A 17,954-nucleotide genomic window follows, 5' to 3' on the forward strand; every position below is an offset into this window, starting at 1 on the left:
CGAATGGAAGGAAAACCAAAATTTCTCTGTAGTGCCAATGATCGGGAGCTCACTTATTTTTCTAAGTTCTTTGATGACGATGCTTTCACTCTTATTGTAAATGAAACAAACTTGTATGCAAAAACAAAATCGTGGTAGTATATGTCAATCAAACACCTGGGTGGACACAACTACTCAAGAAATGAGCGCTTGGATGTCTTATTCTAATGGGAATTCACCAACTTCTTGCTCTCTAACTTCTGGAGTTCAGACCCTATACTAAAAGTAGAGCCAATTGCTAATGAAATGACAAGTAAAAGATTTAAAAAGGTTGTAGAGAATGTCCACTGTAATAACAACGAAACTGCAAAGCCAAGAAATCGTCCAGAATATGATAAATGCATAAATTGCCATTGATTGAAAAGCTTTTGCAGAGCTGTAAGAATAATTATGAGCCCTCATCATTTATGTGAGTGGATGAATCGATGATTCCTTTCAAAGGACGATCATCTGTGAAACAGTATATGCCAATGAAGCCGGTGAAACGAGGCTACAAAGTGTGGTGCTTGTCAGATTCACTCACTGGATATATAATGAACTTTGATGTTTACACAGGGAAGTATAGGCAGATAGTGACTTTTCATTGGGCGAAAGGGTTGTAGTAGATCTAACAAAGGAAATAAATAATAAAAATAATGTAGTTGCATTTGACAGATTCTTCACCACCGTGAAATTGATGTCAACACTTTTGAAGAAGGGTGTGTATGGATGAGCGACAGTGAAGACCAAAAGGAAAGATTTACCCAAATTTATGAAGGAAAACGTAAAATTGGAACGAGGAGAATTCCAGTTTGAAACAAAAGGAGCCATTTCTGCAGTAAAATGGATGGATAGCCGCCCAGTTACTTTTTTGTCCTCAATTCATGACCCAAGATCAACAGCCACAGTGAAAAGGGAAAACAAGGATGGTACTAGTACAGAGATTTCTTGTCCTGAAGTTGTGGCTGTAAACAACAAAATAATGGGTGGTGTCGATAAGTTTTATCGATTACGAGAAAGGTATGCTACTGGCAAACGTTCTGTAAAATGGTGGCACAGAATATTTTGTTTCCTGGTGGACGTTGCCGTAGTGAACAGTTTTATCCTGTAGAAAATAAGTAACAGAGAAAGTCGACAGCATGATCAGCTCACATACAGGATCCATGTAGCCAGACAATTGATCGCTGGCTTCTCATCCCGAAAAAGGCGTGGACAAAAATCTGTCTTTCTGGCGGAAAGGGGTAAAGTACCTGAAAATGTTCGTCATATGGCTGTAGGGGAGCATCAAGCCATTTTAGGAGAAACCTACAGGAGGTGGCATGATTGTAGTACCAAAGCTGCGGAAAAGCGCACTTGCTGTGTTTGTACATATTGTCAAATACTACTTTGTATAGACCCAAGTTTCAAAAAATTTCATGGCATGTAATTGTGAATAAGCATTGTAACAAGAGAAGTAAATTTATCAAATAAATATGACATATATTGAAAAAGTTGTTTTTGTCATTTAACTCCAAGGAAGGGCAGTGCGAAGAATACTTCCCACCTTGTTGTGTGACCTCACTTTCACAGTTGGAGCAAATTTGATATTCTGTATGATAAATATACCTATCTGTTAACTACTATCTGCTCTCCATTCATTAAAAACAATTGCTCAATAATTTTGCCCACGAAAGGGTTAATGCCACGGTAGAAGCATACCATAACGAAACTGTAGCATTAAAGAGTAATTGTGATACCAAGTCAAAGAAGGTCAGCGCCGTGAAACTGGTTGTCATTAATATGGGAAAGGAGACAGATGATTTGACGAAACAAGTAGAATCCCTTGGCATAGAGGAGCAGGTAAAAATTACGGTACAGGCTCACGCCGAAGCGTTATCCGACCACTACACAGAGTGGATAAAAACCAAAGACCATCTGATAGAAAAAAAGATAAAGACAGAACTGTAGGAAGTAGTGAGGGAACTTACTTACGATCTTTTGGCGGAACCAGGAAAATTGTGAAACACCCCGTTATCTGAGCTAGGACAGATAAGGCGAACTTTGGCACAAGACCTTCCTCAATGGAAGCAGCAGGTCACTGAAGAGGTGCAGACACTAAAGAACAAAGTGGAAAGTCCCTCACATCCGATGGGTAGCGCATGGAATCACTCCCCATACCGAAATGACAATAGGCAAATCATTACCGCACTCCACTTGACGGCACGTCATACCACAGTCCGACAGACGCAGTGCAGAACCACACTGAAGTGAACAGCCCACCAACACTCATAACCCAAATGCAGGAAGAAAGTGTATTGAAACAAAACATTTCCAACCTTTCACCCGCAAAAACGTGTCATACACCCGATCTGGAGTATTTCCGAACAGTTGGACAGACAAGCAAAGAATACAGTTCGTAACGAGGTATATAACAGGAGATGCCGCCTTATGGGGAACAGAAATGGCAGACAAGTGCAGAGCCTATAATGAATTCGAGAGGATGTTTCTGAACAAATTTTGGAGTGATGGTGTTCAGGCGCTTAAGAAAAGAAGTGTTCAATGCCGAAATGTTCGGTTCGAAACACGGCAGCCTCAGAAGATATTTAGAAAAATATTTAGCAAAAATTAAATTCTGGGGCTCGCCAATTACAAATAAAGACGCGATCATGATTTTGAAAACTAAATTGCCCATCTCTATAAGGGAGAGGACGATACTGAAGCATTTCTTTCCATATTGGACTCATTGCATTTGATTCGCAAAGACGCGGTAGCAAATGTTGGTAGCGCTCCGAATGAAGTGAGCAGCCGAAACAGTGGAGTTTAATAGGCCGGTATTACGCTATCAAATTTCTTTGTCAAAGATTTGATCAAAGATGTGATCAAATATTCCGTCAAATATATTTGACAAAGTTCTTTGACGTAGCGCTAGAAGGGGTATTACACTGTCATCAAATTTTTCGTCAAAGTTCAAGATGGCCGACAACAACTTGTTATTAACTGCAGCAGTTGCACGTACTGCAATTGCATTGTGTGCACATGCGGAAAAGAAGTCGGGGGGAAAAAAGGGACCATACATACGAGGTTGACAGTTTTAAATTCCTGGGATTACAACTTGATAATAAATTCAGTTGGGAGGAGCACACCACAGAACTGCAGAAACGCCTTAACAAATCTGTATTTGCAATTCGAGTGTTAGCACACAAAGGCAACATAAAAATGAAAAAGCTTGCATACTTTGCCTACTTTCATACCATTATGCCATATGGTATAATATTTTGGGGTAACTCTCCAAGTCAAACAAAAGTTTTCAGAGTCCAAAAGCGTGTAATACGTATTATTTGTGGAGTAAACTCACGGACCTCCTGCTGAAACCTCTTCAAAGAACTGGGTGTACTAACTACTGCCTCTCAGTATATTTACTCCTTAATGAAATTTGTCCTAAATAATATATCTCTTTTTCCAACAAACAACTCAGTTCATACATACAATACCAGGAACAAAAATGATCTGCACAAGGACTTAAAAGCACTTACTTCAGTTCAAAAAGGGGTCCACTGCTCAGGAACACTAATCTTCAATAGTTTGCCAGCAATCACAAAAAATTTAGTTACAAATAAAGATCAGTTTAAAAGGAGCCTGAAAGACTTACTAGTGGCCCACTCCTACTCCATTGACGAAATTTTTAATAGAAACAAATGATGTATTGTATTTATCCATACTATTAGTATTGTTATTTCAGCTTAAAAAATTGACATGTTCCACATCCACGAGGATCTCCTCAGCACGGATCTATGGAATGAAAAACTAATCTAATCTGGGTGAAGCCGTGGGTTTTACGACGACACGATAAAAGCATTCAACAAAACTTGTTACGTGCGCTTACAGTGGAAGACGTCAAGTCATACATCAATTACTTAAGAATGGATGAGCATACATTTCTGTATGTGCACAGGAAGTGTATCCTCATATCACAAAGCACAATATTCACCTAAGAACTGCTACATCTGCAGAAGACAGGCTCACTGTAACACTCCGATTCCTTGCTACAGGAGAGGGTTGGGTTAGGTTAGGTTAGGTTAGGTTAGGTTGGGTTAGGTTGGGTTAGGTTAGGCCTCCAATCTTCTTAATCTATTTTTGTATTCAGGGTGCCTCACGTTGTAAAGCGCCTCATCAGCTTCATACATCTCTATTAATTTTGCAGTTGTCGGCACACACCAATTGTATTTACCGGCAATGTTTATGAAAACACTACAGACGGCAGAACGCTGCAGCGATGCTAGCGCTCCATTTGGTAACATGTCACACTGCAGTGAACAGAAGACAAGCGACATCTTTGATCAAATCTACAGCGAGATCCTAGATTTGATCAAATATTGGACGACATTTGACAAAGTTCCTATTACACCATCAAATATCTTTGACAAAGTTTTTTGACAAAGATATTTGACAAAGAAATTTGATAGTGTAATACCGGCCTTACGCGGCCAACAATGGCAATGAGGGAAGAGCGCGTGGAAGCGACGCTTACTGCCAACCGTCCGGTGGCTGCAGAAATCAACAGGTGTCGCACGGAAGTGGACAGTTTCGACCGAAGGGTAATAAACAACGGTACAATCCACAGAATCAGTACGGAAACAAACCACCAAAGGAAATTATCAGTGCGGACCAGTCTTTAACAGGACGCGTGGGTGGAAATCACATAAATGGCATGGGACAAGTGGAAGACAACAACATTTTGCTAATAATAACAACACAATACACTACATGGCCCAGAATACATTTCGACCTCCGACAAACATGAATTTTTCCGGCCCCTCAAATGATTATGCAGGAAATCCGAAGCCTAAACGGTAAAGGACTACAGAAATCTATTATGCGCAAAGTGGATCGAACACGGGACAAGATCCTTGTCCAGCACCCTTCGTGCCACAGTCACAACACCAACACGAAAGAGAGGAGACGTTAAGGGCGATATCCGCTAGGGATAACCACTACAATTAAGAAAACTAGAAACAGCATTTTTTAGCCTCCACAAGAAGCTGACACCAAAATCAGGCAGGCGTTGATTTCACCGACAACGTATACAAACCTCCGTAAGAAAGCATTTGACAAAAAGGTAAATAAGGTTATTGAATATGGAGAAGGTGAGAGAATCTTACTAAGGACTCATTTTAAACCATCGAAGCTACGAAATAAAAATCGTAAGTGGCAGCGCGTTTATGAAGGCCCATCTGTTATTGTCGGGAAGCCGCACACAGGAAGCTACTTGCTAGCCGACCCCGTCACTGGAACCGTTAAAGGTCTGTTCCACCATAGTGACTTCAGAAAATTCCACAATGGTAACACAAGAAATTTACAAGTATTAGTAGTACGAGGCGATTACAAAGCATCATCAGAGAACAAGGTAAGTCGTCGACGTCGAATGGTAACTCAAGAAAAATGACAAGCCAGCAGTTAATAAAGAGAGAACTTAGTACATAAGTATATGATGCATGCTCGTGTGTTTTTTTTTTTTTTTTTTTTTTTTTTTGAGAAACTAAAGTCTCTCGGAGGACAAGTTGTAGTCCTGTGTAAAATAAAGGGTCATAACTTTTCGTGACTAGAATCAAAGAATAACAGAGGATATCGTAATGAGAGCGACACATTACGTAAAAGAGAAAGGGAGTAAATTATAATATGCTAAAGAACATGTGTCAGATCGGATGCTTAGAAGAAGTAATGTATGTGGGAAAACTTAATTAGGAACAGAGTTTTAAATTCTATGGCAGATAAGTTATGCTGACGCAAATTCGAAGGTGTAGCAAGTAAAAGAAGGGGTAGAGATAACACTATAAGTTCCACGGAAATGTTCAGCCGCAAGACTAAATGTAGCGATTAATAACAGCAGTCCGCAATGCTTTAAAAAGTGATGCCTTAAAAAAAAAAAAAAAAAAAAAAAAAAAAAAAAAAAAAAAAAAAAAAAAAAAAAAAAAAAAAAAAAAAGTAAATGAAAAATAAAATGAATGGATGACAGCTTCTTGTAGAAGACTACAGAGTCAAGTAACCAAGTAAACAATTGGTCAAACAAGCACATCCATAGAGGCATGTAAATGAATCAGTTATATTTTCTAAGTGAATGCAAAAAGCAACTGCAGCAGCATAAGCGATCGCATACAAATGTTTCTTGTTTAGTATGATAATTTTTATAATGTCCAGATTATTTAAAGGCTGAATTTTGTGTTCCTTTATAAAATCTTATCCAAAATACCGACCCCTGATAATCCTTCAAACATCCTATTCCAAGGATCAGCTCGTAGAGGTTTACTTGTACTAGGCGAAGCAAACTCGTATGAAAAGCGTGTAGGTTCGCGACGAGATCAGTCAAATTTTGCTTGTTGAAGCAAATTAGAGTCAAGCACTTGTTTGGCATGCAGTTGAGTTTGTTGTCTTTGTAACAAGCGATTAGTCCGTCATCGACGGTATATTTTGAAGCGAATAGTATTCAGCATGGAAAAGGAGGTAGTCTCTCTGTATGGAGGCTACCCTCAATTTAAACAACACAGTAAACACAAATTAATGGACACATAAATGAAAAGAGTAATAAAAAGAGGCGTGTTCTCAAAGAGAAAGTCTATTACTTTGTCTTTGAGACAATTAAAAATTTTTATAAGAATTGGACGGTAAAGAATAAATGAAACTGGTAGCTGAGTTAATTTTAACTGGTAGACGAGAGAGAGAGCCATAAAGAGAATTATCGACAGCAGTTCTGTACCGGACGTGACAATTAGATTAAGAATATATATGTATATATAAACAAACTATGTAAATATTGTTAGGCAAGGTATCTTGTTATCCTTCTGTGAAAGTGTTATTTTTGCAAAGAGAAAGTGAGATGAAGGACGACGTTTAGTTCACGAACGCCTGTCAAAGTGAAAGTGAAAATTTGTGCGCCCAAAAGCGAGTCTGTGTCACGACTCTTTAAACCACACCTTGTGTGCATTAGTTTATTTTTAACGTGTGCAACGGTCAGTGAATAAGTATCGTTCGCCATGCAGCCCACGCAAGCCAGCAGAATAACTTGTATTCACTTACCTGTGAGTCCTTAACAGCCAGTTGGCGAGTGGTGCGACGAGATGACTTCGCGCAGGCTCCCTCGGTGACGCAACAGCAGCAGCAGCAGCCCTCAAACAACGTGCTTTAAACGCAGCACGTTGTCGGCGGACAACACGACACACACCCAGTCTACGATAGCGCGCGCCATACTGGCCGGTGTTGGTCTGTCAACATCGCCGCGCAGCGGCGTCTGACGAAATAATGGATATTGGAAACTTTAATGGCCAGGTCCGCGTGGCTCGCTCCGGCAATAATCATACTACTTTGAAGGACACTGTTCTATATGTACATAGAAAACATCATATTTTAGAGACTGATAGAGAACGATTTGTACTAAGCAAATAATAATACGGTCACTACTAGAATAAATTTCGGTCACGGTCAGAACGAGATTTATATTTGCCTTAACCGCTGTCGTAAACAAGAGCAGAAATCAGTGCGAAATGAAAGAAAGAAAGAAATGATCCTTAGCCATCCTGAACCTATTGTAATTAAATCGATAATTTTAAGTAATACTAATGCAGAGTATTCTCTATTTATGTTCCATATTCCATGAGTTGACGGAGAATGGAAAACTCCATTCAGTGAAGTGGTGGAAAAGGGACTCTCATCGTGAGAGATTCTTGACAAATAACTCGACGGCACAGTGTGATCCACGAACCAATGTACAATGTGTGTAAAATAAGAAACAATATTACGATGGAATAAACACGAGCCTATCGAGCTTGTAGAGACATTGAAAATTTGGAAACCGTGTGAAAGAATAATGAAAATGTCATGCCAAATTCATAGTTTGTTGCATTTTAGGATTATATAGGTACTTCTATGTGTATGTATTTTTTTTCGGCGACAATGCCTGTCATGTCCACTTAATGTATATAGCTCTGTATTGTGAATAGTAATACTTCCCATGTTGTTGTAGATGTTAAGAAACCATGTGACCAAAACACAGATGCAGAATAAGTGCACAAAGACAATTTTTACTGATGATCTTAATAATGACTGTTTTCTCTAGTATCGTAACTTTATGAAACGTCAAGTGTATAGTACTATATGACCACACAATTTCAGCAATAGACATGTATTAAAAGCCACTAATATTACGAGTGACATGAGGACGATATTCCTCCCCTCCTCATGGGAGGCACTGTAATATTAGTATCTGTTTCGATAACTTAAATAAATTTACATTCGATAATCTAACCATGCAGGTTCGTAAAACCCATCTGTGTAAAGGTTTCTCAGATCGTCGCTGAGCAGCGACCACCTGATATTTCAAAGAATACCTTACGCGCCACGGCGCAGAATACGAATTGTTCATAATTTTTATCGCTAGAGATATTTTGTGTTTCTTATCTTTTGACAGCTGAAGAATTGTAATCCTCTTCTTTTAACACAGTCGTGATATTATTTAAAGACGGCGGACGGTGGTCCGCAATCACTAACTAGTTATAATAAAATATTACTATTGTGCTGTGCTATGTAAGAATTTATGTGTGCAGCTAAGATGAAATGTCGTAAATATTAAAGGACTTTATTTAAAGAAACAGCCAGCAAGATATAAAATTGAAATGTACGGAGCCTATTGATAGAAATACTGACTAAGGTAATTAAATTGGTTTATTGTGCTCTCAAATGCTGTAGTGCCTGCTTATTACTTAAAGTACTTCTATACTATCCATCTCCTATTAATGTCAACAGAAATAACGGTGCGTTTATAGTTTTCATACAGCTACCAGGGACCCACTGCATCTCGGCAAACGTCATAGTTAAGGCAGAAGGCGCACTGCTATTTACCGTCTTTGTGATTTAAATCCAACTACTTTTAATGTGTGGTGTAGTATAGCAAAGAAAATTAGCAGCTCTGTCTGGTCCCTTAGGTTTCTCTGTTCGTAGTTGCTGTGTCTCATATCCGGTCGTGATCGAACATGATAAATTAAGTGGCAATGCGAACTCTGTTCTTAATATTGAGAACGCTACGCCTTCTGCAAACGATTTCAGGTGAAATATAAACTATCACTTACAGTACTTACGTTTTTTAAAAAGTCTTTGCTCTTCCCGCCAATAAGTGGTGCAAAACTCACAACATATTTCTGAATCTTCACAAGAGAATAATAATTTGAGCAGAATATAATTAAAAAAAAAAACACCACATCTTCCGGACGACAGCGTCGCGGTGCCACATCCTGTTGCTAGATGAAGTTGTTCGAATCGGACTCCAACTGTGGGAAAAGAAAGTTCTTAAGCATATCGAGATATGTGCTTCGAGTAACAGTGTTGTCAGCGGTGAAAGATGGACCGTACGCCTTTTCCCGTGAAACTGCTCAACATACATTACATTTTGCAGAGTCCCTCTTGTGTTGTACAACTTCATAGGGTTGTTCTGTACCTCATATTCTCACATTATGACGGTTCACCTTTCCATTTAAATGTAATGCTGCGTCGTCACCAAACACTGTGTGTGGAAGAAAACTGTCATCCTCCATCTCGCCAAGAACGAAATTACAGAACTCCACACGTTGTTGTTGTGTCACCTTCACGAAGAGCTTGCAGTAGCTGGATTTTGTGCGGTTCCACGTCTAAACGTAGACGCAACACGCGCCAGACGGACATCGGGGACATGCTGAGCTGCCGAGCTGCACGCGAAAGGGTTTCTGAGGACTCCTTGTGAAACTGTGGCGGACGCGTTCGACGTCGTGTCAGACACTCGGGGACGGCCCGGCGATTTGCCCTAACATCCTGTTTCTCGGAACTGTTTGTGCCATCGCCTAATGCTCTGTGCTGTACGAGGATCCACATCATACGTAGTACCAAAGACACGCTGAACAGTTATTACTGACCCATACTGCGCAAAACGTGGAACACAAAACGCTTTCTGTTGCCCCGACGCCATATGTACTACCGGCCGAAGTGGCCGAGCGATTCTACGCGCTGCAGTCTGGAGCCGCGCGACCGCTACGGTCGCAGGTTCGAATCCTGCCTCGGGCACGGATGTGTGTGATGTCCTTAGGTTAGTTAGGTTTAAATAGTTCTGAGTTCTAGGGGACTCATGACCTCAGAAGTTAAGTCCCATAGTGCTCAGAGCCATTTGAACCATTTTTACTAGAACTGGAGTGGGCGCACACTGCTGCTACCTAGCGGGAAGTTAGCTCTTTCCAACAGTACGTTGTTGACGAACATATCTCAAATAACGTAATTATTATTGTCGTTAATTCCCCATTTAGGAGAGCATTAAAACAGAATCAATTTTCATGGCACTTTTTTTTTGTATCTTTATTTTCTCTTTCCAAAAACCTCTCATACATTCACTGCGTATGTTCTTTCTCTCTTCTGTCCACTTCTTTCCTGGTTTCTTTTTTTTTGGTGTTTCCTCGAATTTCTGTTTCCTGATTTTTTTCTCTGCATTTTTCTCTGATCGTTATTTCTCCTGTGGACATATTTATTTTCTTTAGGTCTTCCATGGTTTCCTATGCCCAGTTAGTTTTCATCGTATTACTCATCACTATTTTAAAAATCTTCTTTGTCAGCCTGTTTTCGTTCATCCTATAAATGTGCCCATAGAATATAGCCCTTCTTTTTCTGATATCTGTTAACTATCTGTGTCTGCTTGTATAGTTATTTCATCTGTCATTTTATCCAGATCTCCTGTCTCTGAAATGACCCATTGATCTTTCTCAGAATTTGCCTCTCTAGCTTTTCCATTCCCTTGATTTTCGTTCTTCCCCTCATTACTGTCGTTTCTGAGGCATACAAGGCTTCTGGTAAGACTACTGTTTTGTAATGTCTTAATTTGGCATTAACGGAAATAGTTCTTTTGTTGTAATGGTTCCGTGTATGTCTGTATGCTTTTTTTAGCTTTGCAACTCTTTCTTCTTTGGCTGTCCAGTTTAGTCCTGTTTTCTGTATGATCTCTCCTAGGTATTTGAAACTCTCTACTTGTGCATTCTTTCCGTACTATGCTACCAATGGGTTTCTGTCTGTGGATTTTGTGTCCATGTGCTGCGTTTTTTCATACGAAATTTTTAATCCTGGTCTGGCCGCGAATTCATGTAGTGTCTCTAGGGCTTCTTTGGCTCTTTTCTGTTATTTATTATGATGACTATATCATCGGCAAAGGCCAGATATTTTATGTTGATGGTTCTATTTTTGTGTCTACCCATCTTTACCCCATTGACTCATTTGTCCCATGTCCTGATTATTTTCTCTACAACTCCGTTAAATAAAATGGGTGACAAGCCATCTCCCTATCTCAGTGCTGTCTTGATTTCGAAACGGTTCTGAGATCTCTCCCATGAACTTCACTTCGGATTTTCTATTTGTTAATGTTTCCTGGTCTTCTTGTCTACCTTCATTTCTTCCCGTGTACTGAAAAGTGTTTCTCTGTCTATGGAATCGTAGGCCTTTTTGAAATCAAAAGATGTTAATGTGGTGTTTCTGGACTTTCTCGTTGTTAATATCGTTCTCAGGCACCAGATCTGTTCACTGCACGATCTTCCCATCCTGAACCCTGCTTGGGACTCTCCGATATGTGGATCTGTCTGCAATTTAACAGAGCTCTGGATAGAATTTTGTATGTCACAGACAGTAACGAAATTCCTCTACAGTTAATAGGGTCTGTTTTCAAATGGCTCTGAGCACTATGGGACTCAACATCTTAGGTCATAAGTCCCCTAGAACTTAGAACTACTTAAACCTAACTAACCTAAGGACATCACACACACCCATGCCCGAGGCAGGATTCGAAACGGCGACCGTAGCAGTCCCGCGGTTCCGGACTGCAGCGCCAGAACCGCACGGCCACCGCGGCCGGCTAGGGTCTGTTTTGTCTCCTTTCTTGTGGAGGGGGTGTATTTGGGCTGACTTCCATTCTTCTGGCACTTTTTCTGTTTTCCAGATGTTTTTGATTATTCTGTGTTTTGGGTGTAATGTTTTCATGGTCCAATTTCCATATTTCTGCAATCAGTCCATCTCCTCCTGGTGCTCTGTTATTTTTCAATGATTTTACTATTTTCACTATTTCTTCGTATGTTGGGGGTTTGGAGTCCTGGTTAGGTTCTGGTTTTGTAAACTGTAATCTCTGTTTTGGTTCATCGCAGTTGAGTGATGTGTCAAAGTATCTGGCTAATATTTCACAGTTTTTCTTCGGATTTGTCTCCAGTGTTCCATCTTGTCTTTTGAAGCATAAGCTTGAAGGTTGATATCCTGTCATATTTTCTCGGAATATTCTTTAAAAAATCCGTGTGTTGTTTATGGTTAAGTCCTCTTCTATCTCCTTCAACCTGCTGTTTTCGTAACCTCTTTTATCTCTGCGGATTGTTTTTGAAGTGTTTTCCTGTATCCTGTTGAACTGTTCCCATTTCTCTTGTGTTCTATGGCTGTTAATTTTTTTCTGTCTTCTATGACTCAGTTGCATGTCATGTTCTATCATCGATGTTTCCTTTTTCTCAGTAGTTGCCCCAGTTTTATCAGTTCTCTCATTTTTTCCGACAGTTCTGTCCGGTTGTTGCTGTTCGTAATTTCTTCTATTATTTCTTTCTTGTTTAGTTGCAGGTACTCTGGATCCGTTGTGAAAGGTCTGTTGGTTCTCTTCATTTGTCTGTTGGGTGTAAGTTTTGCTTTGATTTGGAGATGATGATGATCAGATTCAAAAACTCCTTTCCTAGTTCATAAGTTCATTATTTCTCTAGTGTTTTTCACGGATATTGCTACGTGGTCTATCTGAAATTCTCCTAGAGGGATTTCTCCTAGGGGGATTTCCAAGTTACAAGATTTCTGTGTGGTTTCTGGAATTGCATTGACGTGATTTTCAGCTCAAATTTCCTGCAGAAATTTATCAAGTTCTCTCCATTTTTGTTTGTTCTCTTGTGGGACGAGTTTCCCTGTCGTGTCTCGGTATTTTCTTTCCGTGCCTAACTGGGCATTGAAATACCCTAGTAACACTTTTATGTGATTCCTGTGGATTTTGCTGGTAGCTTCCTCCAGATCTTCCCAGAATTCCTCTATCATCTCTGGGTTCTTCTTGTTATAATTATTTGTGGGGGAATGTGCACTACTTAGTGTATAGGCTTTGTTTCCAGATCGTATCGTGAGTGTTGAAATTTTTTCTGATTTTGAGGTGAAATCTATTACAGAGTCCAGTATCAATTTATGTACTACAAATCCTGTTCCGAAGAGCTTAAGATTAATTCCTGGAATGGTTATGGCTGGTTTCCCCTTATATATTCTGTAATTTTCCGAATCAAAGTGGTTCTCATCTGCGCATGGTGTTTGTTAATTGTTTTAATTTACCTACCTGCAGTAGTGTGTCTGTGTTGAGTGTTCCCACGTAAAATATTCTCTTCGTCTTGAGGATTTTTTGGAAGCTCCGATTCTTCTCTTCATGACGTGTCTGATCCTATGGAATCCGATGACACGGTCTGTTACCTAGTCTTACCGACTGGGGCCCAGGGTAGTGGATTCTTTGTCATTGTTCTGTCACGATTATTGCTTTGTGTTGAGGTTTTTTTTGTGAAATCACAAAGGATCTCACATAATTTTGAGTTTTGAGTTCCAGAAGATTCAAACACAGCCGAGCTCACAGAGCCAACAGACGCTGGCCGGAGAGCCGGTGGCTGGGTTTTAGGGCCCTACCATCCGGAGACAGATGGACGCAGGTTTTTTTACGAGGTGTTACTCCTCCCCCTCCTCCTTCCTCATCACTTGAGAGATGAGGCCCCGGGCTTGGGACCGTCAGTGGCGCAGTTCGGATAACGTAACATTTTTTAAAATCGGATTATTCTTTTTTATACATCATGTATATTTAATACAGACAGGAATCATCCAGAAGGAAATAAAAGGGGTAAGATAGTATACGTACTGACAAATCGCGATGCAATAGTGAGTCTGTTTAATGTAAGGTCCATTGTTGAAATGCAGGAAGGCAGATTATAAATCTCTCAGTTACCAGTGGTACAGACTGCACCAGGGTCGATCGACAGAACAACTATCGGTTGTTGTTGTTGTTGTTGTGGTCTTCAGTCCTGAGACTGGTTTGATGCAGCTCTCCATGCCACCCTATCCTGCGCAAGCTTCTTCATCTCCCAGTACCTACTGCAGCCTACATCCTTCTGAATCTGCTTAGTGTATTCATCTCTTGGTCTCCCTCTACGATTTTTACCCTCCACGCTGCCCTACAATACTAAATTGGTTATCCCTTGATGCCTCAGAATGTGTCCTACCAACCGGTCCCTTCTTCTGGTCAAGTTGTGCCACAAACTCCTCCCCAACCCTATTCAATACCTCCTCATTAGTTATGTGATCTACTCCTCTAATCTCCAGCATTCTTCTGTAGCACCACATTTCGAAAGCTTCTATTCTCTTCTTGTCCAAACTATTAATCGTCCATGTTTCACTTCCATACATGGCTACTCTCCGTGCAAATACTTTCAGAAACGACTTCCTGTCACTTAAATCTATACTCGATGTTAACAAATTTCACTTCTTCAGAAACGCTTTCCTTGCCATTGCCACTCTACATTTTGTATCTTCTCTACTCCGACCATCATCATTTATTTTGCTCCCCAAATAGCAAAACTCCTTTACTACATTAAGCGTCTCATTTCCGAATATAACTCCTTCAGCATCACCTGATTTAATTCGACTACATTCCATTATCCTTGTTTTCCTTTTGTTGATGTTGATCTTATATCCTCCTTTCAAGACACTGTCCATTCTGTTCAACTGCTCTTCCAAGTCCTTTGCTGTCTCTGACAGAATTACAATGTCATCAGCGAACCTTAAAGTTTTTATGTCTTCCCCATGGATTTTAATACCTACTCCGAATTTTTCTTTTGTTTCCTTTACTGCTTGGTCAATATACAAATTAAACAACATCAGGGAGAGGCTACAACCCTGTCTCACTCCGTTCCCAACCATTGCTTCCCTTTCATGTCCCTCGACTCTTACAACTACCATCTGGTTTCTGTACAAATTGTGAATAGTCTTTCGCTCCCTGTATTTTACCCCTGCCACCTTTAGAATTTGAAAGAGAGTATTCCAGTCAACATTGTCAAAAGCTTTCTCTAAGTCTACAAATGCCAGAAACGTAGATTTGCCTTTTCTTAATCTAGCTTCTAAAATAAGTCGTAGGGTCAGTATTGCCTCATGTGTTCCGATATTTCTACGGAATCCAAACTGATCTTCCCCGAGATCGGCTTCTACCAGTGTTTCCATTCGTCTGTAAAGAATTCGCGTTAGTATTTTGCAGCCGTGACTTATTAAACTGATAGTTCGGTAATTTTCACATCTGCCAACACCTGCTTTCTTTGGGATTGGAATTATTATATTCTTATTGAAGTCTGAGGGTATTTCGTCTGTCTCATGCATCTTGCTCACCAGATGGTAGAGTTTTGTCAGGACTGTCTCTCCCAAGGCTGTCAGTAGTTCTAATGGAATGTTGTCTACTCCGGGGGCCTTGTTTTGGCTTAGGTCTTTCAGTGCTCTGTCAAACTCTTCACGCAGTATCGTATCTCCCATTTCATCTTCATCTACATCCTCTTCCATTTCCATAATATTGTCCTCAAGTACATCGCCCTTGTATAGACCCTCTATATACTCCTTCCACCTTTCTGCTTTCTCTTCTTTGCTTAGAACTGGGTTTCCATCTGAGCTCTTGATATTCATACTAGTGGTTCTCTTTTCTCCAAAGGTCTCTTTAATTTTCCTGTAGGCAGTATCTATCTTATCCCTAGTGAGATAAGCCTCTACATCCTTACATTTGTCATCTAGCCATGACTGCTCAGCCTATGTATTATAAATTTGTAGGCATTCTGAATCAGAATATGATACGTGTTATTTCTTCTTTAGTAAAGTGTTTACGTATCCTGACTATACACAACAATCACTCAACTTTCACCAGAAAATTTCTCTTTCGTAAAATTTTCGACGCCGCCTGAAGACATGAAGCAAATATACGAAATGCTGTGGAGGGATTTGAGAGCACTGCAGTTTTCCCCTTCAGCCCCAAGAAAATACCGTCACGCTAACTGCTTCCTTCGCCTACATTCCTTAGTGACGAGACCCGTTCTGTACCCCGGAATCAGAAGTAAATCGACGCCCTGGAACTCCTCCTTAACCTCCAAGAAATTCGGAAACACCGTCATCGCGTTATGATCACTTTCTTTTGGTTTGCCAACCCCAACGGTAACAACCGGTACCACACATAGAGAGATAAATTCAACTTGCCATCTGATTTCAGGATTTCATCCCAGTCTTAAAAGAGGGAAGACGAAGTTGCATTTTTAAAACCGTCAAAGAAAGAAAGTCAGTAGCTGCAGAAATGCGCAGAATGTTCGAGAGAAACCTTCAAATCGAGAAGATGATTCAACTTCATCATCAGCTGAAGCTGAGTCGGAGACATAAAACATATCTTGCGTTTTCCGCAGCATCAAATATTACGACCCTAGGTCTGTATAGGAAGCGGAATGGATCAGGTGTGATAGGTGCAATATGTGGTTGGTCGTAACCAATTCTGCTGTGACAAATGCGTGTAGCTACAACTGAAACAGTTAAAAAGCGTAATTTTACGTACTGTGTATAAATGTATGACACTTCGCAATGATTGACGATTCAAACAGCCCTACAAATTTTTGAATATTCTGTTGTTTCAACTTTTCAAAATTATCTGTTTACAATGAAGAACAAAAGATCTTGAAATAATGCATCTATATCACACAAAACTTATAATTATGAACTTCCCACCATTAAAATTTGACATACTTAATACAACACACTGACGGAAAAAAATCACAGCACCGAGAGGGAGTTGTGCGACATAAGTTGGTAGACGTGATTCTAGAACTGAGAGATGACGTCTCTTCAGTGTTCACGCCACTTGCATAACAGTGGCGCTACCAGCCCCACTATGTGGATGCAAACACGAGCTACTGTATAACTGTAGTGAGCGTCAGTTACCTTTGAGACGATTTGATGTTTGTCAAGAATGCCCACTAGGCGACAAAGGCGCCATTTTCGGCGTCTTACTAAGTTTGAAAGAGGTCGTGTTACAGGGCTAGGAGATGCTGGATGTCCATCTGGGATACTGCACAAAGATTTGACAGCAACATACGTTTAGTGTCTGGAGCTTTTTACACCAGCCCTGTGGAAAGCCTTTATGCTGAGACTGCTGAACCTCCGCTGTCCAATCGGCGAGCAGTCCTTCTGAGTCGTTATGCTAGCCATCTGTCTTCCATGCCCGCTAATCCGGCCCATGACATTTTTTTCGACGCCTCCTTGGATTTAGGATTTGCAGGCCGCCCTTCCTCCCTGCTACCACCGGGAGTCCGCTTCCGTCAACTGCTCCATTCTCTTTCCTTCCGCTTTCCTAAAACCTTCTTGACAACTTGGGGTACAGCACCGCCTTGGCTCCTTCCCCGGATCTGCCTGCTCCGTGACCTTCGTCAGTTTCCCAAGGATGGTACGCCTTCACTTGTTTATCGTCGGGCATTTGCTGCTCTATGTGCACAAATGAAGCATGCCACATTTATTTACACTGATGGCTAAGAAACATCTTTTGGTGTAGGGAGTGCCTATATTGTTGGCGACACCCCAAATCGATTTCTGCTTGCCGACCAGTGTTTGGTTTATACTGCGGAGCTTTACGCTGGTCTCCCGGCTGTCCAACACATCCGTCGCCATCAGCGGATACAGCATGTTATCTGCTCAGATTCGCTCAGCTTGTAAGTAGGCTGTTTAGGTTTTTATGTTGGTAACGCCATGTAGCGCTCTATATGAAAATCACTGACTGTGCTGTGTGCAGTCTGTGGCTGGTTGCCATTGTTGGAATATTCGCTATTGTAGTGTTGGATATGAACAGCGTGTAGCGTTGC

The sequence above is a fragment of the Schistocerca americana genome, chromosome X (assembly GCF_021461395.2).
Source record: "Schistocerca americana isolate TAMUIC-IGC-003095 chromosome X, iqSchAmer2.1, whole genome shotgun sequence".
Classification (NCBI taxonomy): domain Eukaryota; kingdom Metazoa; phylum Arthropoda; class Insecta; order Orthoptera; family Acrididae; genus Schistocerca; species Schistocerca americana.